At 46.7% G+C, this 25,239-nt stretch overlaps 1 pseudogene; it reads right to left on the minus strand.

Moving 5' to 3' along the window:
• Positions 1 to 222: 222 nt before the first annotated feature.
• Positions 223 to 19,617, minus strand: LOC119967943 (annotated as a pseudogene).
• Positions 19,618 to 25,239: the final 5,622 nt, after the last annotated feature.

A 25,239-nucleotide genomic window follows, 5' to 3' on the forward strand; every position in this document is an offset into this window, starting at 1 on the left:
TAAAACTTTGCTGTTTGTCTTTTGAAACAAGTAATAGTTAAAGATTTCTGAAAATTAAACATAATCTTTTGTAATTTTTTAATGCGTTAACTTCCTTGCAGATGGTAGGTGAGCAAACATGACTTGCATTTCTTGGAAAGTCACAATGCTGTTATGTTCTGTGTTGTGGCCCTGATACAGATGCACAGAACATCTAGTTCTTTGACTAGTAAGATAGTTTATTCACAAAATTAACACATAATCGTAATCATCATCATCGTAATCATCATCATCGTGGTCATCATCATCACCGTCTTCAATAGCTGCTCCTGTGAAGTATAACACTGCTCATGGAATTATGTGTTCATGCAACAAGAGACCAATTTCAAAGTAGCAGCGAGTCTTGCTGCAGAACCTTCACCTCATTCCCCATCCTCTGGAACTGCAGGAAGACTAAAAAAATTGAAGAAAGAGTCATTTGGTACTGTCTTCGTAACAGTTCTACCAGTGCGCTGACCCTTATGCATCTGCTTCATTTTAATGGTGATGTTTTTTCCTTTCTTCCAGTCGATCTGGCATCCTGTGCATCTTATCATTTCTGATTCATCAAAGAAGAAAATGTCTGACTCATCAGGCTGCAACTCCAACTGGTATGTTTTTGTCACTGCTTCATTTGTGAAATGCTCATTTGGCTCAAACTCCAGAGTAAAACTCATTGGCTCTCCAGGATCTGAAAATGTCACTTGTAAATCTTTTAAATGCTTTAAGATAGGCTCATCATGTGCCTGGATCATGTCACTGAGCAAATCCACATATTTGAAGACTGTTAACCAGAATTCTGGAATTACTTTTGACTCTTCCATCTCTTCATCTGGTTTATCTTCCTCCACCTTGGCTTTTGCTTTTATCTCATCAGATAACTACTCCACTTCATCTCATTGCCATTTGCAAAGATCATCTGTCGCAGCACTGTCTGGAATACAGCTGCTCAACTAGGTCCAGTGCCTCACACGTGTCCGCTCCTATGATGGACTTGTGTTCCGTGTCCACAATGGAAAATGTTATGGTGTGACTTTGGTTATGTATCCATGCTTCGAGCTCACATGCACTTAACGCCGCAATTTCCTTCCCATTCTATCTCCCTGGCTCTACAATCAACACTCGAACACCTCAACAACAAGGACACCTATGTAAGCCTGCTGTTCATCAACTACAGCTCCGCCTTTAACACCATTATCCCTACAAGACTAATAACCAAACTCCGCAATCTTGGACTTGACCCCTCCCTGTGCAGCTGGATCCTCGACTTCCTCAGCAACAGACCGCAATCTGTCAGGATAGGCAACAGCACCTCCTCCACAATAGTCCTCAACACCGGAGCCCCACAAGGATGTATGCTCAGTCCTCTACTGTACTCCCTATACACACATTACTGTGTAGCAAGATTTAACTCCAACTCAATCTATAAGTTTGCAGATGATATGACTGTGCTGGGCCGTATCTCAAACAACGACGAATCAGACTACAGGAGGGAGATAAATCACTTGGTTGCATGGTATACCGAAAATAACTTCTCTCTAGATGTTGGAAAGACTAAGGAACTGATCATCGACTTCAGGAAGCGCAGCACGACACACACGTCGTCTGCATCAATGGCTCCGAAGTGGAGATGATCGATAACTTTAAGTTCCTGGGGGTCGCCATCACCAACAGTCTGTCCTAGTCCACCCAAGTTGATGCAACAGTCAAGAAAGCCCAACAACATCTCTAGTTCCTATGGAAGCTAAAGAAATTTGGCATGTCTGCATTGACTCTCACAAACTTCCACTGATGTACGATAGAGAGCATCCTATCCGGCTGCATCACAGCTTGGTATGGCAACTACTCAGTCCAAAATCGCAAGAAACTGCAGATTGTGTGAACTCAGCTCAATGCATCACACAAGCCTGTCACCCCCACATTGATTCTGTATACACCTCCCGCTGCCTCAGGAAGGCAGACAGCATTATCAGAGACCCCTCTCACTCAGGCATTGCCTTCTTCCAGACCCTTCCATCAGGCAAAAGGTACAGAGGTCTGAAGACCTGCACATCTAGACATGGGAACAGCTTCTTCCCCACAGCTACAAGACTCCTCAAAAACTCCCCCTTGGACTGATCTGATCCCTGTAAGAACACTGTTCACGACGCCCTATGCTGCTCTTGGCTCATGTATTTGTTTTGTTTGGCCCGTTGTTCTGCAATGTAACCAATCACTGTTTGTCGAGGTACCATTTGTCAATGTTCTCTGTTGATTATTCTTTTGTCTACTATGCACGTACTGTGTACGCTCCCTCAGCCGCAGAAAAATACTTTTCACAATACCTCGATACATGGGACAATAAATCAAAACAAATCAAATCAAACCACTCTAGTCACTCAGCAGAATCGTTTGATTGATGACTATTGGTTTGACGCTCAGCCTGTTCACATCTGACAAACTAAGAATATTGGCCCTTGATCCCGTGTCCAGCTTGCATTGAATTAAAGTGCCATTGATCAGCAATGGAATCGTCCATCTGTCTTCCATTGTATCAGCATCACCATCACTATTGCCGCAACTGGTAAGTAAGACTTCTTTACTTCGCATATTCAGACTCATCTTGTCCTCAGTCAAAATCAGATCAACGAAAAATAGGTCTTCAAAGCACATTTCCTCAATCACATTAAGTGATCCTGTTTGGTTCACTGTTGGATGTGCAAAACATTGCTTCACAAAGTGATTTGTTCTGCTACACTTGGAACACATCTTCCCAAATGCTGGACATTCTCATGACCCATGTTGATTGCTGCAATGCTGGCACAAGATGGCAGATCCGGTCGGCTGCTAAAAATGTCACTGAGACCACATTTCTTCTTTACATCAATATGCTTATGGCGCTGCCGTCTTTTGCCACATTGGCGCCAAAATGTTTCAGATTGAGCACGCTTGCAGGCATGACAAATATTGATAGCATATTGTAGTTGAAGCTCTTCTTCCCTCCATAGCCTCTCACGTACTTTATCATTCAATATCCCAAACACTATCTGATCGCTGATCATTGGCGACTGATGCACAATCAATGGACACGAAACGTAGGTGAAGTCCGAACTAAAGGCTTTAATTAGCAAGAAGTGAACCCGGCAGCAGACGTACAGGAGAATGGCTGGGTGCCGGGGAACACGGGTTCTTATACCTCGCCTGGTAGGCGGAGCTACCTTCTTCTTAGCCAATTGGGCTAAGAGCACACAATACCTGGGCCAATGGGCAGCAAATCCTCTGCACCAATGGCAGTTCACACTCCCAGGTACCGTAATACCCCTAGTCATACTACCACATTCACCCCTTGTTGAGAAAGGAACCGAGGGGGGGGGGGGGGTGGGTGTACGGGGAATACGGACATGGAGGGGGGGGGTGTGTCCCGTGAGTATACAAGAGACTGGTAGTATGACTAGAGATGTTGGATCGTACCATTTCACTGATGGCTGCCCACTGGCCCGCAACTATTTGCAGGGTTGAGTCAAAACACAGTAACTATGTACAGTTTGGGGAATGGAAAAAAAATAGATAACAAGCAAAAACAAGAGTCCATCAACAGTTCACATGGATTCGATCAGCCGATCGGGTGCCTTGGACGTCCTGTGCGACCTGCGGAGCTGTGCCGGCGACGTTGGAGTGGTGGTGGTCCGTGACTCCGGGAGCGATGATCCTGTTCTTGCGGTTGCGTCCGTACTCCTAGTCAGAGCTAGCGGGGGCCAGGCCAGGGGAGGGTAGTCCTGTCCACTAGGCAGCGCGTGTAAAGGTGTCGGTGGGGCCGGGGGGGGGGGGGGGGGGGCGCCTGCCGGGGACAGTAGGGGTTGGCGGGGGGTTGGGGGGGCTGGCGCCGGGGTGGGGGTGGCCGGGATCCGGCGGGTGCCAGGTCCCGTAGCGAGACCGTGTCCTGTCGGCCGTCGGGATTCTCCACATATGCGTACTGCGGGTTCGCGTGGAGCAGCTGGACTCTTTCGACCAACGGGTCTGACTTGTGCACCCGCACGTGTTTCCGGAGCAGTATGGGCCCGGGGGTAGCCAGCCAGGTTGGGAGCGGGGTCCCTGAGGAAGACTTCCTGGGAAAAACAAGAAGGCGGTCATGAGGCATTTGGTTAGTGGATGTACAGAGAAGTGAGCGGAAGAATGGAGGGCGTCTGGGAGGACCTCTAGCCAGTGGGAGACTGGGAGATTTCTGGACCGTAGGGCCAGCAGGACGGTCTCCAGACCGTACCATTCTCCCTCTCGACCTATCCGTTACCCCTGGTGTCGTAACTTGTCGTCCTGCTGGAGGCGATGCCCCTGTTGAGCAGGAATTGACGCAGCTCGTCACTCATAAAGGAGGACCCCCGATCGCTATGAATGTAAGCAGGGAATCCGAACAGGGAGAAAATGGTGTGTAGGGCTTTAATGATGGTGGTTGTGGTCATGTTGGGGCAGGGGATGGCGAATGGGAAGCGAGAATACTCGTCAATCACGTTGAGGAAGTACGTGTTGCGGTTGGTAGAGGGGAGGGAACCTTTGAAGTCCATGCTGAGACGTTCAAAGGGGCGGGAAGCCTTTATCAGATGCACTTGTTTGGGGCGGTAGAAGTGCGGTTTGCACTCCGCGCAGATGTGACATTCCCTAGTTACTGTCCTGATCTCCTCGATGGAGTAGGGCAGGTTGCGGGTCTTTATAAAGTGGAAGAAGCGGGTGACCCCCGGGTGGAAGAGGTCCACGTGGAGGGTTCGAAGGCAGTCCACTTGTGCTTTGGCGCAGGTGCCACGGGACAGGGCATCGGGAGGCTCGGTTAGTTTCCCAGGACGATACAAGATGTCGTAGTTATAGGTGGACAGTTCGATCCTCCACCGCAAAATCTTGTCGTTCTTTATCTTGCCCCTCTGTGCGTTGTCAAACATGAAGGCCACTGACCGTTTGTCTGTGAGGAGGGTGAACCTCCTACTATGGCCTGTGCTTCCTTCTCGACCGAAGAGTGGCGGATTTCGGAAGCGTGGAGGGTACGGGAGAAGAAGGCCACGGGTCTGCCCGCTTGATTGAGGGTGACCGCCAGAGCTACATCGGACGCGTCGCTCTCGACCTGGAAGGGGAGGGACTCGTCGATAGCGCACATCGCGGCCTTTGCGATATCCGCTTTGATGCGGCTAAAGGCCTGGCGGGCCTCCATCGACAGGGGGAACGTGGCTGATTGGATGAGGGGACGGGCTTTGTCTGCGTAATTGGGGACCCACTGGGCGTAATATGAAAAGAAGCCCAAACAGCGCTTGAGGGCTTTGGGGGAGTGGGGATGGGCGAGCTCCATCAGGGGGCGCATGCGTTCCGGGTCGGGGCCTATCACTCCGTTACGCACTACGTAGCCGAGGATGGCTAGACGGTCAGTGCTAAACATGCATTTGTCCTTGTTGTAGGTCAGGTTCAGGAGTTTTGCGGTTCGAAGGAATTTTCGGAGATTGGTGTCATGGTCCTGCTGGTCGTGGCCGCAGATGGTGACGTTATCGAGATAGGGGAAGGTGGCCCGTAAACCGTATTGGTCGACCATTTGGTCCATCTCTCGTTGGAGGACCGAGACCCCGTTTGTGACACCGAAGGGAACCCTTAAAAAGTGGTAGAGTCGCCCATCCGCTTTGAACGCAGTGTACTTTCGGTCACTCGCGCGGATGGGGAGCTGGTGGTAGGCGGACTTGAGGTCCACCGTGGAGAAGACCTTGTACTGCGCGATCCTGTTGACCAGATCGGAGATACGTGGGAGAGGGTATGCGTCCAGCTGCGTAAAGCTGTTGATGGTGTGACTGTAGTCTATGACCATCCTCTTCTTCTCCCCGGTCTTTACCACCAGCACCTGTGCTCGACAGGGGCTGTTGCTAGCCTCGATAACCCCCTCCTTCAGAAGCCGCTGGACCTCGGACCTGATGAAGGTCCGGTCGTGGGCACTGTACCGTCTGCTCCTGGTGGCGACGGGTTTGCAATCCGGGGTGAGGTTTGCAAACAAGGACGGCGGATCGACCTTGAAGGACGCAAGGCTGCAGACAGTGAGTGGGGGCATAGGGCCGCCGAATTTGAATGTTAAGCTCTGGAGGTTACACTGGAATTCTAACCCCAGAAGTGCTGCCGCGCAGAGGTGAGGGAGGACGAATAGCTTGTAGTTTTTAAACTCCCTCCCCTGGACCGTGAGGTCCGCTATGCAGCACCCCGTGATCTGTACCGAGTGAGAACTGGAGGCCAGAGCGATTTTTTGTTTACCTGGGTAAACGGGAAGAGCGCAGCGTCTTACCGTGGCGGGGTGGACAAAACTCTCTGTTCTCCCGGAGTCCAGCAGGCAGCTTGTCTCGTGGTCATTGAGGAGGATCTTCGTGGTCGCTGTTGAGAGGGTACGAGTCCGCAACTGGTCCCATGTGACTGAGACGAGTCGTGACAGAAACTCAGAGTCGTCATCAGGCAGGGAGTAGTCACCTGCGGGGTCCTCGCTGCCGATCCAAGATGGCGGCGCCCATCAGCCGCACATGGTGGGGGGTGGACAAAATGGCGGCGCCCGTTTCCCGCACGTGAAGTCGGGGGTCCAAAATGGCGGCGCCCGTTTCCCGCACGTGGAGTCGGGGGTCCAAAATGGCGGCGCCCGGGGATCACACGTGGCGGTGGGGGGTGGGGGCAGCGAGGTCCGCGGGCCGCTCGGGGCCCCTGTGGAGAGCGGGGGGGGGGACCCATGGTCGCTGCTTGGGACCGCAGCGACCGCTTTAGACTGGCAAACGGCCACAAAGTGGCCCTTCTTACCGCAGCCCTCGCAGGTTGCGGAACGGGCAGGCAGCACTGATGGGGGTGCTTTTCCTGGCCGCAGAAATAGCAGCGGGGCCCTGCGGATTTTTCGGTGCGCCCTGCAGCGCAAGCCTGGGTGGGGTCCGAGTCTATGGGGGTGAGAGAGGTCGCGTTCCACGCTGCCCAGGGGGCCACCGCGCGGTCGGGGGTGTACGCACGAGCGTTACGATTTGCAACGTCTAGGGAGGAGGCGAGGGCCCGTACCTCCGAGAGGCTTAAAGTTTCTCTCTCCAACAGTCTTTGGTGGATCTGCGAGGACTGCATACCTGCAACAAAGGCGTCTCGGATCAGAAGTTCGGTATGCTCGGCAGCAGACACCTGTGGGCAGCCGCAGTTCCTCCCCAGCACGAGGAGGGCACGGTAAAATTCATCCATGGACTCACCAGATATCTCCTGCCTCGTGGCTACTAAGTGCCAAGCGTAGACTTGGTTCACAGGCCGTATGAAATGTCCTTTAAGTAAGTCCATAGTCGCGTCGTAGTCTGAGCGTGTACACGGTGGTGCCGACGCACGAGTGGAGGATGTGCAATTTCTGTTCCCTCGTCGGGACGTTTTCCGCTGTGCTCAGGTAACTATTGAAGCAAGCCAGCCAATGCTTAAATGCGACTGTTGCATTTGCTGCGTGGGGGCTGAGTCGAAGACACTCTGGCTTGATGCGAAGCTCCATCCTTTAAAATCTTGCTAATTAAATTGATGCACAATCAATGGACACAAAACGTAGGTGAAGTCCGAACTAAAGGCTTTAATTAGCAAGAAGTGAACCCGGCAGCAGACATACAGGAGAATGGCTGGCTGCCGGGGAACACGGGTTCTTATACCCCACCTCATAGGCGGAGCTACCTTCCTCTTAGCCAATCGGGCTAAGAGGCACACGATACCTGGGCCAATGGGCAGTGAGTCCTCTGCACCAATGGCAGCTCACACTCCCAGGTACCGTAATACCCCTAGCCATACTACCACAGCGACGTTAAAGTACTGAAAGTACACGACTATGCCTTCAATCGCAAGTCGGTTTGAGAACTATGAAAAGATTTGCCTGCCTTTTGAGTACATGTGCGAAAGATGTAACACTCAAACGTTTCATTATTTTCCAATGAGCAATGTTGATCAAAGTATTTTATTACCTCATCAAATATTTTGCATTTTGCTTCACTGGGGACGGTATTGTAAATTTTGATGGCTTGAGGACCTGCTACCGTGAGCAGCAACGCAATACACCTCTTGACAGGCTGTGCCTGCAAGCCAAGGTCTGCAACATAGAGTTTGAATTGTTGCTTAAAATCACACCAATTCCTGTCCACATTACCGCTGACTTGAAGCTGGTGAGGTGCCGTCAGACCTTCCCTCTCTAACTTCACAGTCTTTCCATGCGTTGAGTTCCAGTTGCCGGTAGTTTACCAGGTTGGTAGAAGAATTTTCTTTTCTCTTTCTTCGGTCTGTTTCGTCCCATCTACAATTGTTCTGCACTCTTGGTATCATGTTATGTTCTGTGTCATGGTCGTGGTAAATATGCACACAGAACATCTAGTTCTTTGACTAGTAAGATAGTGAATTAACAAAATGAACACGTGGAAAGATAACTAATGAACTATAATACAAACGGTAATGAATAAGTAAATTCTACTGGAGCTATTTTTAACGTGACTGTCCTCTAGTACGGCTGACTGCCAACTGCCAATCTGTGACGTCAGATGGTGGAGCACCATCCCCACCTGCTGGTCGGAGGTCGTACATCCAGCTATATACATTGCTATACATATGCATATCACCACAAACAGAATCACAGGAATGTGAGTTGTATAAAAGCTGGTGTTAAACAGAATGCAAGATTTAAACTGACTAATGGGGGAATTTTAACATGCAATGGCAGGGGGGATAGAGGTGTGGGGAGGGGCCTGTTAAAATTCCAAAAATCTGAAACCTGCCCCAGTGCATCTGGAATACGGGGCTGGATTCTCCACCACCGGGATCCTCCATTTTACCTGACAGCGTGGCGGTACCCACAATGGGAAACCCCATTGGCCGGCTGCTGGAATGCAGAATCCCGCTGCCGGTGGGGGGGGCGGGGCTCGCACCAGAAAATGGGTGCGGCGGGATGGAGAATCCTGGCCACCTGCTCTCAGTATTAACAGAGATGGAATTGAGGGACAAGAAAATAACCTCGTCTTCAGAGGCGGGCCATCTATTTAAATATGTTCATGAGTCTGCGTGCCTCCAATTTTAGCAACCATTTATATTTAATGGCTGAGGATTGGGTTTCATAAGAACTTAAGAAATAGGGGCAGGAGTAGAGCATACCACCCCACTGAAACCTCCCCACTATTCAATTCGATCATGGTTAATTTTTGGCCTCAACTCCACTTTTCCACCCATTCCCCATGTCACTAAATTCCCCGTGAGACCAAGCACCTGCCTCTCAGTCACAGGCATAGTTCTCTGAGGTAGACAATTCCAAAGACTCTCAACTCTTTGAATGAAAACATTTCTCCTCATCTCCATCCTAAATGATTGGCCTCTTATCCTGAGATTGTGCCACCATATTTTAGATTTCCCTACCAGTGGAAACAACCTCTCAGTGTCCACCCTGTCAAGCCTCTTCAGAATTGTATATGCTTCAATGAGATCACCTTTCATTATTTTAAGCTGCAGAGAATGTAGCCACAATTTACTCCCCCTCTCATTATATAACAACCTTTTCATCCCAAGGACCAATCTCGTGAACTCTCACTGTACTGCATCAGTGCAACTATATCCTTAAATATGGAGACCAAACTGACCACAGTATTTGCGTTATGGTCTCAGTAAAGCTTAAACAATTGTGGCAAGACGTCTTCATTCCAATATCATTTCACTCCAATATCCTTACAATAAACACCAACATACCATTTGCCTTCCTCGTTGCTTTCTGTACCTGCATGCTAAATTTCGTACTTTCTCAGGGCTCAAGACATCAAACAGTTGTGGGGAATTGCAAACTACTAGATTCAGCAATATGTGCCTTTCCAGCTCTGCTTGTAGGCCAGAAGGAACAGGAGTGCTTTCCTGAGCCCCCCAAGCTAACTTGCCTCCATCCCCCAAGGTCCAGCAACCTTTCCAGTGATTGCTTCAACACTGACCCACAATTTCTCATCTGAGCCATGATCATTTGCCACCTATCCCACATGATCTATAAACCCTCTCTGATCTCTGATATACAATCTCCTCTCGAGACCCATGTCCTCCCGGATCCATGATCTTTCCCCAACCCACAATTGCCCCTGACCCACTAACTCCTCCACGACCCACAATTTCCCCACCCCACCCCTAATCACCTGCTTCACAATACATTGAACTCCCTGTTCCATAATCTGTTTCACTTTCCCTGACTGCGGTCTTCCAGCATCCAACAACCAGTTTGCCTCTCAATCTGGCTGGCGATTGGCCATGAAATTCAGGAAAAAAATTCAACATGGATTCGCCGTTGATTTAGCAAGATATACTGTTATTTCTATCTAGGTTTCACAATCGCTATGACACCCCCTCCTCCCCCCACACACACACCTCCATCCCCTGTTACTTTCATCTAAATATTGTGCCGTAATGTTTGGCCTGAAAGTAAAATCTTTGGAACTTCAGAGCAAATTAAGCAGTATTATTTTTGTATATTTCTAAAATTCATGTTAGTATCATTTTGTGCAGGGTAGTTTTTTGAGACAGATTTTTCAACTATATTATCAATTTTCTACACTTGTTTAATTTTGTTTCCCAGTTAATCTTTACTGGAAGTCACAACAAGAGGATATGGAAAGGAGATTAGCAGCAATTATTTCCTGATACTTTCATACTTTCACGTTAGGTCTAAATTTCGTATCTGATAAGTCATGTGGAAAGACCATGTCAAACCCTGATGCTTTACTATACTTTGGTCAGTTAGCTCAGTTGGCTGAATGTCTGGTTCCTGATGTAAAGCGACACCAACAGCACGGGTTCAATTCCTGGACTGGCTGAGGTTACCATGAAGGCCCTGCTTTCTCTGTCTTGTTATGCTCTTGGCGTAGCATAAGCGGCTTCCTTGATGTTCACTCTGACAAAGGAAGGTTCAGACGTGGAGACAACTCCAACACGTTTATTCAACTATTTACAATTGTTCTACTCGGGTTCGCCACTACTGTTAATCCTTCTATAGCTACTCAGACTGACAAACCAGTCTGCTACAATCCACGTGGTGGGTGTGATATTGAATCAACCCTGTGTCTGTGCTCACTGAGTGTCTCCACTGGAAAGAGAGGAAGATCATGTGTGCTGTGTCCTTTATATATGAGTATATGAGTTGGTGTAATGCACCCCTGTGGTAGTGTCACCTCTGTGTGTATCGTGAATGCCCATTGGTCGTGTCCTATCTTACTGACCTACTGGTTGAGTGTCTGTGCGTCATGTCTCTGGTGCTCCCTCTAGTGTCTAGCTAGTCTATGTGTACTTACATTAACCCCATATGTATCTACAGTGATGCATATCACCACATCCCCCTTTTTTCATTTTACGTATTTTCTGTACACTTAAAGAAAATTGAACAAAAACACAGGTAGATACGCAATGCTCTGCAAATTATGCAAATTATGAGAACAGTGATCACTAAACAATAAGTTCAAAACATATGTGTGAGTCCAAAACCCATCAATGATCATGGTCGAATGTCTTTCTTGTTGGGTTGGTGAGTTGGTGATTTTGACGGTGGCATGTCCTTGTGAACGCCATCAGTGTCCCTGTGCATAAGGTACCAAGAAGTGGTCAAATCACTTTGTTGTCTGATTTGGAGTCTTTTTATTTTCCGATGCTTGTGATAGCGATGTTGGATGGCATCTGTCCTGAAAGCCAGGTTGCCTGTTGGTAGTGCAGCGCATGTGAATTGGGAAGATGCATCGTCCTGCCATGGTTTGTCATTGTACTGAGCTGAGCAGTAACAGTGTTCCTCATGGGTAGAGTTGTACCATGTCGTACCTGTCGTAGTTCCATTGGCGTAGTCTTTGTCGTGCTTGCTGTCGACGATGTTGCCTTTGGTACGCGTCGTGTCATTGTCTTTGATATGGGTTTCATAGGTTGTGATGTTGTGTTGGATGGTTCTGTTGTTGTGTTTGCTGCGCTCAAGGACCACACTCTGTGGATAATACGAGTCCTTCACACAGTTACTCGTGTCAGCGTGCTTTGTGGCATCTGCTGTTTCCTTGAGCGTGCCGTCACTGAGTTCGCAGCGCTCCCCATCTGGAGTCATGTCCGGCTTACTTGAATCAGCTTTGGTGTTTGGTTGCTCCCCATCTGGAGTCTGGTCTGTTTCACCTGAGTCACTGTTGGTTTGTCGATGCTCCCCGTCTGGAGTCTGGTCGGTGTCACCTGTGTCAGGTTTGGTTTGTCGATGCTCCCCGTCTGGAGTCATAGCAGGTTCACTGGAGTCAGCTGAGATTTCTTGATGCCCCACGTCTGGAGTCAAAACATTCAGGAATGCATTTGCTTGTGGAGAGGCTTGTGCGAATGAGGTTTGAAGTAACGTGGTGTCACCGGAGTCACCAGTGGTCTCACTGTGATTGTCGAGTGCCTCTGTACACACTAGTCTGTCACATTGCACATCTTGTATGGGAAGTGGGATGCTGTCGTCACTTGTCTCACATACAGTGGATAGACCATCAGTCTTCTTCTGGTGGCTCAAACAATGTGGGTGGACTTTCATAGTTGCTTTGTTGTTCAGTGGAGCGTGGTAGACTGTCATAGTCTTCTTGCTGTGCACTTGAGCATGGCAGACTGTCATAGTCTTTCTGTTGTTCACTTGAGTGTGGGAGACTTGCATCGTCTGCTGCTGGTTGCTCAGAGGAGGTTGCTAGACCCTCATGGTCTTGTTCATGCAAGGACTGTGCTTTGGAGTCTTGCATTTCTTCTATCGTGGAGCCTGTCCACGAGCTCGCTGTGGAGGCTTGTGACATTGGAATCACTTCTTGTGTGGAGACGTGCAATTGTCTCGCTGTGGAGTCTTTCATAATTTTCTGTGTGGAGGCTGGGACCCTTTGTGGTGCGTGAACCACTCTCTGTGTGGAGTCGGGAACCCTTCACGGGCGTGGACCACTCTCTGTGTGGCAGCAGGCCACTCTCTGTGGGCTTCCAATTGGATCGAAATTCAAGAAATTCATTGCTCTTTTCACAGTTAAGCTCCAACATTTCATCAGTTTTAGTGATTAATTCTGCATTCAACCAATTGTTCTGATTGATCAGTAGTTCCTTTTCCTGTTCCAAGCACTTTTCATACTTGATAGATACTCCTAATACATGAAGCTCATCAAGTTCTGATGATTCATTAGAAAACTTATCTTTCGTATGTGAATGTTGGTTTGCTACACAAACAGTTTTCCTTTGGAGATTCCTGTGTGCTACAGTAGTCCCCCGTTATACCACGCTCCGCAATACCGCGGTTCGCGATATACGGCGGGGGGGCTTATGGACCCCAACTGTCAGCTTCCCTCTCCGGATCAAAGTGAGCTGGCCGCTGAAGTTGACACTGCCGGCTGATTGGAGGGAGATTCAGTGAGAGAGGAGCAGCTCACACAGCGTCCTGGAAGTGGATAGTGCAGAGCTACAGCTGCCTCAACCCTGCACAACAGACAGGTTCTTTAAACCGGTGGCGGTCAGAACATATTTTTGAAAGGCAATCCTTTCCTCCAGTTTGGTGAAACCCACCAGAGTTCCTGGTAAGTTTCTGTGGGTTTCCCTCTGGAATAACTCCCAGCCTCATTCTGTGGCAATCAGAGAGCTTGTTTTAATTAGATCCACGATGGGGGTTTTAAATTTATTTAAAAATCTATGCATGCGCTTCCCATTGTGAGTCTACGGGGGTCTGACCTCTCCCCCCGCCCCCCGTAGACTCACAATGGGAAGCGCATGCATAGATTTTAAAATAAATTTAAAACCCCCATCGTGGATATCCGCGGCTCGGATGCAACGTGGGTGGCTGTCTTGGACCCCAACACCCGCGTTATAACGGGGGACTACTGTATTCTTAAAGCTCATATTCTTCAATTTTACTTCTGTTGGTTGCATGTTTTGGTAATTTCAATTTGGAGACTGGCTGTTTAAGATTTGATGGAGTACATCATATTCTGCCTTTGAGGCCAAGGGTTGGTTTGGTCTACTGATCACTGGTCTTGTATTGTCCTATTCCTGATGCTCGTTATGAGGGGTTGGAGGTGGCTGTACCGGTCAAGTCATTCCCCCCACCCCCAGCTAAGGCCTAGGTGATGAACCGCCTGTGTGTTGGTGAGATGGCATGGTGGAAATAATAGTGTCTCCGCTTCAAATGTTGGAACCCTTGAAAGATTCTGAAGAGTGCTTGTTAATTCTGTTTTATCCTTGGCTTTTGCTTTCTTTGGGCGTGCAAGGACTACCCTGCTCAGGTGAGATTTCTGACCCCCAGGATTTTGATTCCAGGGCAAGGCCCACTGCTGACCTCGGCAATGCCTGATTGGCTTGTGGTTCAGCATTCCTTCCCAAAAAGGAGCAGTGCGAGCCTTTCACTGACTCTTTAGGCAGCAGATGAGACCCCCAATGCCTCAGTGGGTATGTGCATTGACTACTATTTGAACATAGTATGAGGTGAAGGAGGGAAGCTGGGTCAAGGGAAATAGGGTAAGTAGTTGTTTCCTGGACACAAAAATTAGTTTTTTTTTATTATCCAAATGACATACGAACAAAAATTTCAAAAGCAACATCCTTAATCAATTATCCTTTCTCCTTTCTCTATTTGATTTCTTAATAATTTGGTATCTAATGGAAGATAAAATGAAGTAGGAAAGCTTTGTGAACTTTCACCTTGACCGCTTTGACATCTAACCAGCAACATAACCTATTGTTTGCTGTGCTAATGTGCATAAATATACATTTACTTTAAGATGCATCGGCTCTGGCCACCTATTGATGATATTGCCACTAGAATCTAAATCATGGCTGAGAAATACAAGGGATTGTCATGATCCGACAAAAACGGAGATTGGTCTAGAATATGTGCCTAAAATATGGAGGCCTGAATGTCGCTTCTAATGAATGATTGTTCTCATTTTTCTATAACCAGTCAGGATGACCAATTGGGCTACCTATATATTTTTTTTAAATTTCCAATTAAGAGGCAATTTAGCGTGGCCAATCCACCTATCCTGCACATCTTTGGGTTGTGGGGGTGAGACGCACAGAGACACGGGGAGAATGTGTGAACTCCATACGGAGAGTGACCTGGGGCCGGGATTGAACCCGGCTCCTTGGCGCAATGAGGCAGCAGTGCTAACCATTGCACCACCTTGCTGCCCCTCCAATTGGGCACTCTGATGCAATTTGTCAGTTGGGTCTTTCCTAAAAAATTCCTGTTCAGCTGCCAAGCCAGTTAGGTCCTGTAGTGAATGTGGAGGGGTGAGGTTGGGGTTGTGGGAAGGCAAACAGGAGTGGGGGTGAATACCCCTGTTGGCCCTTGCTCCACCTAAAGGCAGTGTAAAAAGGGGAGGTTGGTCATGTCAACATAAACCCTGAAAATCTGAATGCACAATATGTAGCTTTTGCTGAATTTAGCATCAGGCCATTGAAATGAGATTAACATATTCAAGTGGCCTGAAGCTTGATTTCATTAGGTACCCCAGAATCTCGGAAGTAGCTAGCTGTGCCGTGCTCCGAAAGCTCGTGTTTGAAACAAACCTGTTGGACTTTAACCTGGTGTTGTAAGACTTCTTACTGTGCTAAATTAAGAGAGATGGGGTGTGTGAGATTGCACCTGTAACAATTACGCACAATGGAGGAGGTTGCTGTGAAATATTTGGTCACCTTTGTTTGTGCTTATCTCTGCAAACTTCAATCCTATTCTTCATCAGACATTTAGCCAGCTTTTTGATTGTTTAATATTACTTTTCTACATGTACATAAAAACTTAGAGAATAACATGTAGGAAAGGACAAGACCAGACCATCAACCTGCCCCACACTTAGTAATAGCTGTATCATCATAACTAGACATCTCCTACATGCCTGTCCTCACTGACCTACAGGCATATCATCTCTTGAGAAAGCAAAAATAGAGAAAGTCTCAGGGCCAATAAAAGGGGAGGAAATACTTGGAAAATTTCTTCCCAGCTTTTCCATTCTCTTTCAGTTCTGAGTCCTATTTTGTAACAAAGAGTTCCAAGTTCGCGAATCCTTACTAGTTTTCTCTGAACTTTTTCTGATATTTTGGTATTCTTTTGAAGGTACCCTGTCCAAAACCGCATAGAATATCATAATTGCAGCCTCACCAATAATCTATAGGAGGAAAGAAATTTTTTTTCAATTATAGTACAATATCATTGACATATATCGCAACAGGTGAATTGTTCTGGCTGGCATTAATGAACTCACCTGCATTTAGAACATAGAACATAGAACAGTACAGCACAGAACAGGCCCTTCGGCCCTCAATGTTGTGCCGAGCCATGATCACCCTACTCAAACCCACGTATCCACCCTATACCCGTAACCCAACAACCCCCCCCTTAACCTTACTTTTATTAGGACACTACGGGCAATTTAGCATGGCCAATCCACCTAACCCGCACATCTTTGGACTGTGGGAGGAAACCGGAGCACCCGGAGGAAACCCACGCACACAGGGGGAGGACGTGCAGACTCCACACAGACAGTGACCCAGCCGGGAATCGAACCTGGGACCCTGGAGCTGTGAAGCATTTATGCTAACCACCATGCTACCCTGCTGCCCTGGGCTAAATATATTTGTGCAAGCCAGATGGTTCTCCAGCAAGGAGGTGTCACTTGGAAGGTGTTCAACTAATGTCGGAGAGGAAATTCAATCAAGTCTGAGAGGGCTATAGAAACAGTAATGGCTTCTAGTCCATTTGGCTGCTATCCAAATACAAGCTCAATTTCCACAGATTCCTGGGTAACAGAAAGGAAATGAAAATCTGGTGTAATGGGTCTACACACCTTTTCCTTTTGTTTTGAACTGGGAATCGAGTATTCCCAGGCACTTAACAGAGGAAAATCAACTCTATTACTCTAAGGATGGGGAAGCATGCATGCATGCATTGATAATTTTAAGGGACATTTTTCACTAAGGACTTATAAAAGTAAATTCGGAAGCGTAGACGATGTTAGCATTAGTTTTATATATACCTTTGCTGATTGTTAAGGTTGTTCTGCTACCAAACACAACACGAGTATCAGTCAATGTAGGCAGGGCTTCTTTTGAACCAGTCTGGCTTAACCTCAAAGTCCACACCCTGACAAATAGGACTGAATTCTACTGGTCTGTAGGTAGTAGGATTGGAGATGGGAGGTGCCATACCCTGATGCCTGGAAAGTTTCCCAGTAGTAGGTAGGAAGCAGTTTATGGGGCAAATAGGCTGCCTGTTCCTGGGAGGTGGGCAGCCAATTTCCATACTTGAGATTCCAGTTATGGGCTGTTTCATGAGGACACCGGTATTTTGACAATGGCAGAGCTGCAGTCCCCGCAGCACCAATAATCCTCCCAACCTCCCCAAGAGGCTTTACTTCAGTTCCTCGGGGTTAACCAGTTTGAGACAGCCTTAACTTTCTGACCTATATCCGCAGTGCCTACCTCTCCCTCTGATTGAGCCAGCGGCAACAAGGGCCTGTTGGCATCCATAATTGGGCAACGAGCTTGCAAGTAGACAATTCATAGGTATTACAGAAACTGAGTCAGCTGTCAACAGTGGCTAAGAGACTGAACCAGAGCCATAACTTTGTTATGTTTTAAGACGGTGCAGAAAGATTGATTCATTCCAGCAGTGTTAATATAAGAAATGGAGCTTGGTTATTTTATAAACAAACTTTGTTAAAAGAAAAGAAAACAAAACAATATTTAAACTATTAAACTTCAACCCTAACAATTGCAGATTACATGTAGTTTCTTAACCATAACACACTAGTTCACATTAAATAGCATTTTACAGAACGTGCAGCTCTCATGCCACTTGCACCAGCAGACAAAGACAATACTTGCATTTACGAAGCAATTTTTCTTCGGTTAGAGACATTCGTTTGGAACCCTTTCCCAAAGCATGCCTCGGTAGCAACTTTCATGACCTCTCTCAGTCGATTTCCAAAGCCTTCTCCTCTGTAACTTTGAAGACCTTTCTCGATCGATTTCCAAAGCTTTCTCTCCTGTAACCTTCATAACCTCTTTAGGTCGATTTCCAAAGCCTTCTGCTCTACGTGTTCAAAACAGGATTGTTTTTCTCTCTCTCTCTAAGTCCCTCAAACAAAGGTTCTCTGGGATTTCCAGACTTGAACCTATCATTGTTATCTTGGCAGTTTGATGGCCTACTCCCATTTATACAAAAGAACAGAGTCATGTTATTGATATGCAACTAACCTCCCATTGACGGACAAAGAGACCATCAGACTCTGTAATGGGCCACTGGTTGGTCAAACAGGAGTGTCTCGAAGGACAATGGATCTGGGGAATCCTGTGCATTCCTACTAATGAGTTTCAATCTGACTGGGATAATGTAACTTGGCCAGGTGTGACATTTCTGTCTGACTCCGGGCTCACAGTTCTTTCCCCTGTTTAACCCCTAAATTGCATGTGACATTGGGGTCTCATTTCTGGACCCAATTTCCTAATATCTCCTTTGAGTAACAGGCTACATGCAGCAAAATCACTTTTGCTGGCAAGTTCAGACTTGGGACTTGCTTTATGTCCAACATCAGAGCCCCGAAGACAATGGTAAAATTCAGACTATAATCTAAATACTTAGATGCATTACGTCTTTGTATACCACCAAGTTTAATGCACCAATGTATTCACCTATGAGCTCTATGCAGTTACAATATACCATGGTTTCATAGTATTTGGCTATGCATGACCATTTCTAAAAAATAAGGTTGCATGAAGTTCACCATTGCAGCACAATTCTTTCCCTGTGCAAAGTAACAGCTTAGAAGCTTTGCTCTGAGAAAAATGGGCCTTCTTCAGAGCAGGGATCAGTTTCAATGATACAAAATTTATGCCCTTATTGTCCACATGTTACTGACTGTGACAAAAATATTTAGAGCAACAAATGGAGGTCAGTCCTATCAGGACACAAAGTACTCATCATTCAAAATGATCTTAAGAGTTAAATATGTTTGAAATGAGTGCCAAAGGGAAAATAGATGTTTTGTAGATGTGGGAAAATATAATTATGAAGCAACTGTAAACTACTTCAGCTTTAATTCATGTTCTGACAGCTGGACTAAGAGCAGAGCTTGTTTCATTTTGTATTTGTTTGCTTTATTATGAGTTTTCAGAGAAGAATATTGTTGAGGCAAACCATATGGAAGACGGGCTCGTCAGACATTCCCCTTCCTCCCTCGTTTCTTCAAACATGAATCACTGGTCCCATGTTACTGCATCAAATGTCAAAATCTTCCACTACGGCCATACTTGATGGTAGGCATTGAGCGAGTTGGATGCTTAAATTTTTTATGTCAAATAGTTTTAAACTGTAATTAATTATAGTTGAGTAAATATTAATTTTGAAAAAATGTGTCGATAGACCACAAGCTAAAGCATGTGATAGCAGGGATTGACACTCTAGTCTGTCTACTTCCAATGTGACAAGTCAATAGTTCCGGACATATTTACCTGATCAAATGTTGTCCAAAATCCAACGCGTCAGTTTTTAGATCACAATCTTGTCTTGGCCCAGAGCACTCATACCTCTGTGTCATGTTGAGTCTTATATTCACGATTGAGGTTGACAACTGGCACAGAACTCAGGGAATGCTGCATTGTTTGAGATGCTGTCCTATTTGCATGCTTGGGTTATGTTAAAAATTCCATTGCACTCTTTGAAGAAATGCATGTGTTCTCTCAAAACGAATGCCATCGTAAAGAGACTGAGTGGTCATTCATCCCATGGCTGTTGCTGAGGCAGAACAGCTACTGTTCTTACAACAGACACTAAGAGTGGTATTATTGCCACTTATTAGCACATCCCTCCACTAGGGCTTAAATCAGGAGGCGGTACCGCTTTGGTGGGTGGCGGGACTCAGGGACTTATTTCCAGTCAGAAGGCTCAGTAAGGTCAGCACCACATTTCTGGAGCTGCAACACCAGGTAGAGGGTATGTTAATGGTCAGCTTTTCTTGATGATCAGGTAGGCCTTGGGGAGGCAATTAAGGCCTGGCAGCCAGGCCTCAGACATGGGTGAGGGGCGAAGGAACACCAGTGGCCACTCCATGGACCATAAAGTTCCAAGTAAAATGGGGTTCCCCAGCTTCACCCAGCAGTCTCTCTACAAACTGGCAGGTGCCTCCTCATACGAATAACATGCCCGCAGAGACAGGTGATGGCCCTTAATTGGTCACCAGTTGGATGGCCATTTTCCCATATCTAGTAATACTGCATTGCAGTGGGAAGGCTGTCTTCACCGCCTCAGCCATTCTGGCAGCACACCCCCCCCCCCCCCCCTCCGCCCTCCCGCCTACCACCGCCGCCCCTGGAGGTGCAATGCTATCACTGCTGGGGTGCCCTGGTGACACAGCTAGGGTGCCTGGGTGCCAGGGTGATGGCAGGATTCCACCCTGCCCTGCCCCGACCACCTGGGGGTGTCTAATGGCCAGCGAGACCTCTGAGATGTGCCATCACGCCTGGTCCACGTCTGTGGGATCCAGTGATAAATGGCTCATTTAAATATCCAGATCTAGATCTCGCATAGCCAGGAGGTGATGCAGATCACACTGGGCCGATCGCTCCACCTGGCACGGAGCTCGATTTGGGGCTCTCGTGCAATTCATCCGTTATGCCCAGATTCACATCGGGCGCAATGCAGTTGCTGAATCGCACCCCATAAGAAAGCATGACAAAAAGAAAAGAAAATTCCGTTGAGTGGCCCATTCCAACAACCCAAGTGTGATTTGCTCTATAATGAATTACAATGTTTTAATCGTCTGACAGAAATAAATACGCACAAGTAAATATTTAAGAAAAGAAAATTGCCATATTCTCCTTATTCACCACTTCTACAAAATGTAATGATTGGAAGACTAAGGATGTAAAACTAATATTACCATCTATATTACTGAACCTTGAGAAATTGCATTCCAAAGCTCAGCCGAGAAATTGAGCCGTGCAGTATCTGTTTTTTGAGCAATGAATTGCCCACAATTCTCGGCAGAAAGAAAAAAAATTCAGTCTGACCCAGGTGGCTCCAATCAAGAAGTGTACAAGTCAATTCAAAAAACCTCAGGAGTGACAACAGCAAATAAATGCTGAGATCGGGGGTACATTACAGTAAAAGTAACCAATTTAAATTGTCATCCACTAAATGTAAAACCTTTTCACAACTGAAACTACGAAAGGGGCATATCATATTACTGTAATTTAACGAACACCAAGAAATTAAAGATAAGAAATGACAGCCTAATGCGTGTTCTATGTTGCTCAGCATTTAATTTATTTTTGTCATGTTTCTCGAAGAAGTTAATGAAAATTTGAAGTTTGCATATTTTATCATCACACCAGTGTATTGTCCAAATCTGTCCTAATGGTTCTATCATACATAAGAAAGATCCATCTTTAGAACCATTCTATCAATTTATATAGCTGATTGGTGTATATGTCCTTTCACAAAATATTTATATGTCCCATATATGCTTGGTTGTGCGGAATAAGGAAAAAAAATACATACGGTCCAGTTGCACGAATATGTCTGGAAGATGCGTTACTGTTGCTACCAAGTAACTCCAAAAAGCAATGGCTCAAAACCTTCCAGATGCACACTTTACACTTGATTTATTTTCTCAAGAGCTACACTTCAGTCAACAAAACAAATTGCTCTGCTTGTGCCAACATTTACCACTCATAATAAGGTTAGGTATTTTGGACATGGACCAAATTAGTCAGGGCTTAAATAAACAAATTTTAATTCTACCAAGTACAAGTGACAATTGCAAATAATCACATATACCTCATATATCAGAATGATTGGATACCCACACGTACTAAACAGATGTAGAAAGTGATAGCCATGAACAGCTGGAACTGAAAGACACAACCCTTGATTTTCCCTCCCCATTGAGCCGTTTGTCACCCACATCTTCTACAGCTGAGAGGCTTCCTGATTCACATCAATGCCTCTTCATCATTGCTGGACAGAAGATTAGGTTCAAATTGAATGGGTCAGATGTAGGCTGTTTATTCAAACCCCTGCTGTTGTATCTTGACAGTCTCTATTTAGCAACCTAGCTAAGAACTGCCTGAGCTTGCTCAACAAATGACAAGCAGCCTTGCAACAAAACTTCTGACCTTGCAGTTCAAAGACGGGTTACCCTTGGATTGTCCAAGATCATTATTATTGATGTTTAAGAAATTTCCCTTAGAACTGGGCTTATCGCCACATATCCTTATGAAAGAAGAATATTTCTTGCATTAGTGTTTACTTTTCCCAGAAACTAAATGGCCATAACATTTCTCTGATATTGCATGTTACATTTTTTCTGTAGACTTTGATTTTATTGTAACTTTTAAAAATGCGAGAGCAATCACAACAGTGATTGATAAGTAAATTACTGAATTATTTATACTTTAGTGTTGCACCAGATTTTTCAAATTAATGTAATCTGATGTGAATTAGTTATAATGATTAGTTGGAAGATCTAAATTTAATCCATCAAAGTTTCATTGCTAACACAAGCCATAGCTATGATATAATTTGCTTCTGAAACATTCATTTTTGTATATCTAGTATATTTGGAGATATGGGCGAGATTCAGCAGCCTTATCGCGGTGACGTGGTATCATGACGCGGTCAATGAATCTCGCGAGAGGACTCTCATGCGATTCGAGATGCTTGAAATGTCTCGCGAGATTCTCTGGAATCTTGGAGTGCATTGCAATCTGGGTAGCACTCTCGCTGTTATTAGGCTCATTTATACATGTATTTGCTGGATTCACCCGGGACTGTGTTTCACTGACCTGGCCAGCGAGGCCTCAACCAGGTGCCATTTGGTACTGTTTCACCAAGTTATGAACAAGTCGTGATGCCACCTCGGGGGTCTGCTTGGGGGGGGGGGGGGGGGGGGGGGGGTGAGGGGGGTTGAGCAGGGTGGTACCCTCGTACTTCCCTGTCACCTGGGCACCTTGGAATTGCCAGCCCAGCACCTTGGCATTGCTGGGCTGGCACCCTGGCTGTGCCATCCTGCACCATCAGGCTGGCAGGGGCACTGCTAGGATGCCAGGCTGGCAGTGTCAAGGTGCCCAGGTGCCAATGTTCAGTCCCAGGGTGGGTCTTGCCGATAAGAGGTAGGTTGAGGCTCGAGGACCCCGGAAGGGACAAGTTGGGTAAAGTAGGGGATGGTCCTGGGGCTATGGTGGGGGCTCTGAGGTGGGTCGAAAGATCTGGGGCAGATCTCCCTTCTACCGCACCAGTTTTCTGATGCAGCGCGCCCCAGCCAGCAGCGGGATTCTCCGTCCCGCCAGTCGGTTAATGGGGTTTCCCACTGTGGGCAGCCCCACATCATCGGGAAACCCCGGCGGGGGTGTGCCGCAACGGAGAATCCCGCCAGCGGAGAATCCAGCCCCAACGCTGCCTTTTGAAAATGGCACTCCAATCTGCGAGAAGTCTGAGCTTGTGAAAGCAGGAAACTCCTTGGTGGGGAGTTCCTTGCCGGGGCCAACAAAAGTGCCATTGAATGCTGGGGGTGCCAAGAAACACCCCACTAAATGTGCCGTTAAGCAGACTTTAACTCGGGTCCATTGAATCACGCCCATGATGTCACTTATGAATGTTAATTTCCATGCAAATTGTACTGTAATGTTTGGATTTCAGCATTTTCAATATTATCCAGTTTCCCATGACCATAGGCAGCTGAGGGGGTGTTGTGTAATATAGAAAAGATGAAAAAGTCAACTTGGAGATCATAAATAAAATAATTGTCAAATTAATTTCTTACAGGAAGACTAATAGCAACATCTGAGCAATGGATTTGGGACTTAGAAAACAATTCATTACAGCGACATGTGTTAGAAAAGCTTTTAACCATTTTAAATGATTTATCATAATTACTGCTCTATAAAGGTCACGAGAGGTGAATAATTCAGGATTAGAGCCATCGCCATCCCATTTTTAAAAATAATAAAAAAGCCTGTCACAGCTTCACAAGTCTGCTTTTGAAAAAAAGTTCAAGATGCTAAAAGTCAATGCAATTTTGCGATAGTTAATGTTTGTTAATGACAAAGTTTTATTGATGATCTTAGTCTTTGTGAAGGGAGCCCATGTATATCAAAAATAAGTTTATGATTTTACAACATGCAATACGTTGAGGAAATCTTCCAGGTTTATATCTAAAAGGATAAGTTCTGTAACTCTTCAAATATTACAGATTTTTTCAGTTTGTTTAAAGGCTACAATGGATTATAAATTAGCCTAATTTCCAAACTCTGACTTTTGTGGCCAGAGGATGTTTTGCACAACAGCTGTTTCTGCATCAGCTACATTTAAATGATTGTAAGCTGGACTTCCGGTAGCAGCCATGGTGTGAGTGGTCGCACATTTGGTCGCTCCCGCTTGTAGAGGTGTTTCTGGACCTCTTCCCGGCTAACGGGTGAATTTGTTGAGGAAAAAAGGTGCAGGAGTGGTGGAAGGAGAGGGTGTCCCATCTGTGGATGGATTCGTGGACCAGGAGTGGTGTTAAATTAGGAGCAGTTGCGAGAAGCTGTAACTGCAACGCAGCAGAAGATGGCAGAGGATAAGGGTCCGGCCCTGACATCTCAGTGGTCAGTGGAGCAGCTGGTGGACTTCTTGAATGAGAAGTTCACCCAGCAGTGGAAGAAGACTTCGGAGGACCTGGCAAGGTAGACCTTATTAAGGCGGCAATTGACCGCCTGGAAACGAGGCTGGAAGCTTAGGTGATCCAGGAGATGGAGGAGAAGGTGGGGGGGGGGGGGGAGGGGAGCATGAGGAGCAGCTCACCTCGATGGCAGCCGAGTTGTGGGGTGATGCACGATTCACAGAGGTGACTGAAGGTGGAGGATTTGGAGAACAGGTCCTGGAGGCAGAATATGAGCATTGTGGGGCTGCCAGATGGCAGCGAGGGAGCAGACGCTGGCTCGTACGTGGCTTGGATGTTCACGAAGTTGCTGGGAGAGGGGACCTTTGAACAGACCTTGGAGTTGAGGAAGCCCCAAGCTAACGAGCCGCTGAGGGCGATGGTGGTGCAACTGCACCGGTTTTTGGATAAGGTGCGGATCTTGGGATGGGCCAGGCAGACGAGGCGATGTACCTGGGAGGGCAGTGAGCTTCGAGTGTACCAGGACCTGGGTGCGGAGCTGGCCAAGAGGAGAGCTGGGTTCAATAAGGTGAAGTTTGCTCTCTTTAAGAAGGGGTGAAGTTTGGAATGCTGTATCCGGCTT

The sequence above is a fragment of the Scyliorhinus canicula genome, chromosome 6 (assembly GCF_902713615.1).
Source record: "Scyliorhinus canicula chromosome 6, sScyCan1.1, whole genome shotgun sequence".
NCBI classification, from domain to species: domain Eukaryota; kingdom Metazoa; phylum Chordata; class Chondrichthyes; order Carcharhiniformes; family Scyliorhinidae; genus Scyliorhinus; species Scyliorhinus canicula.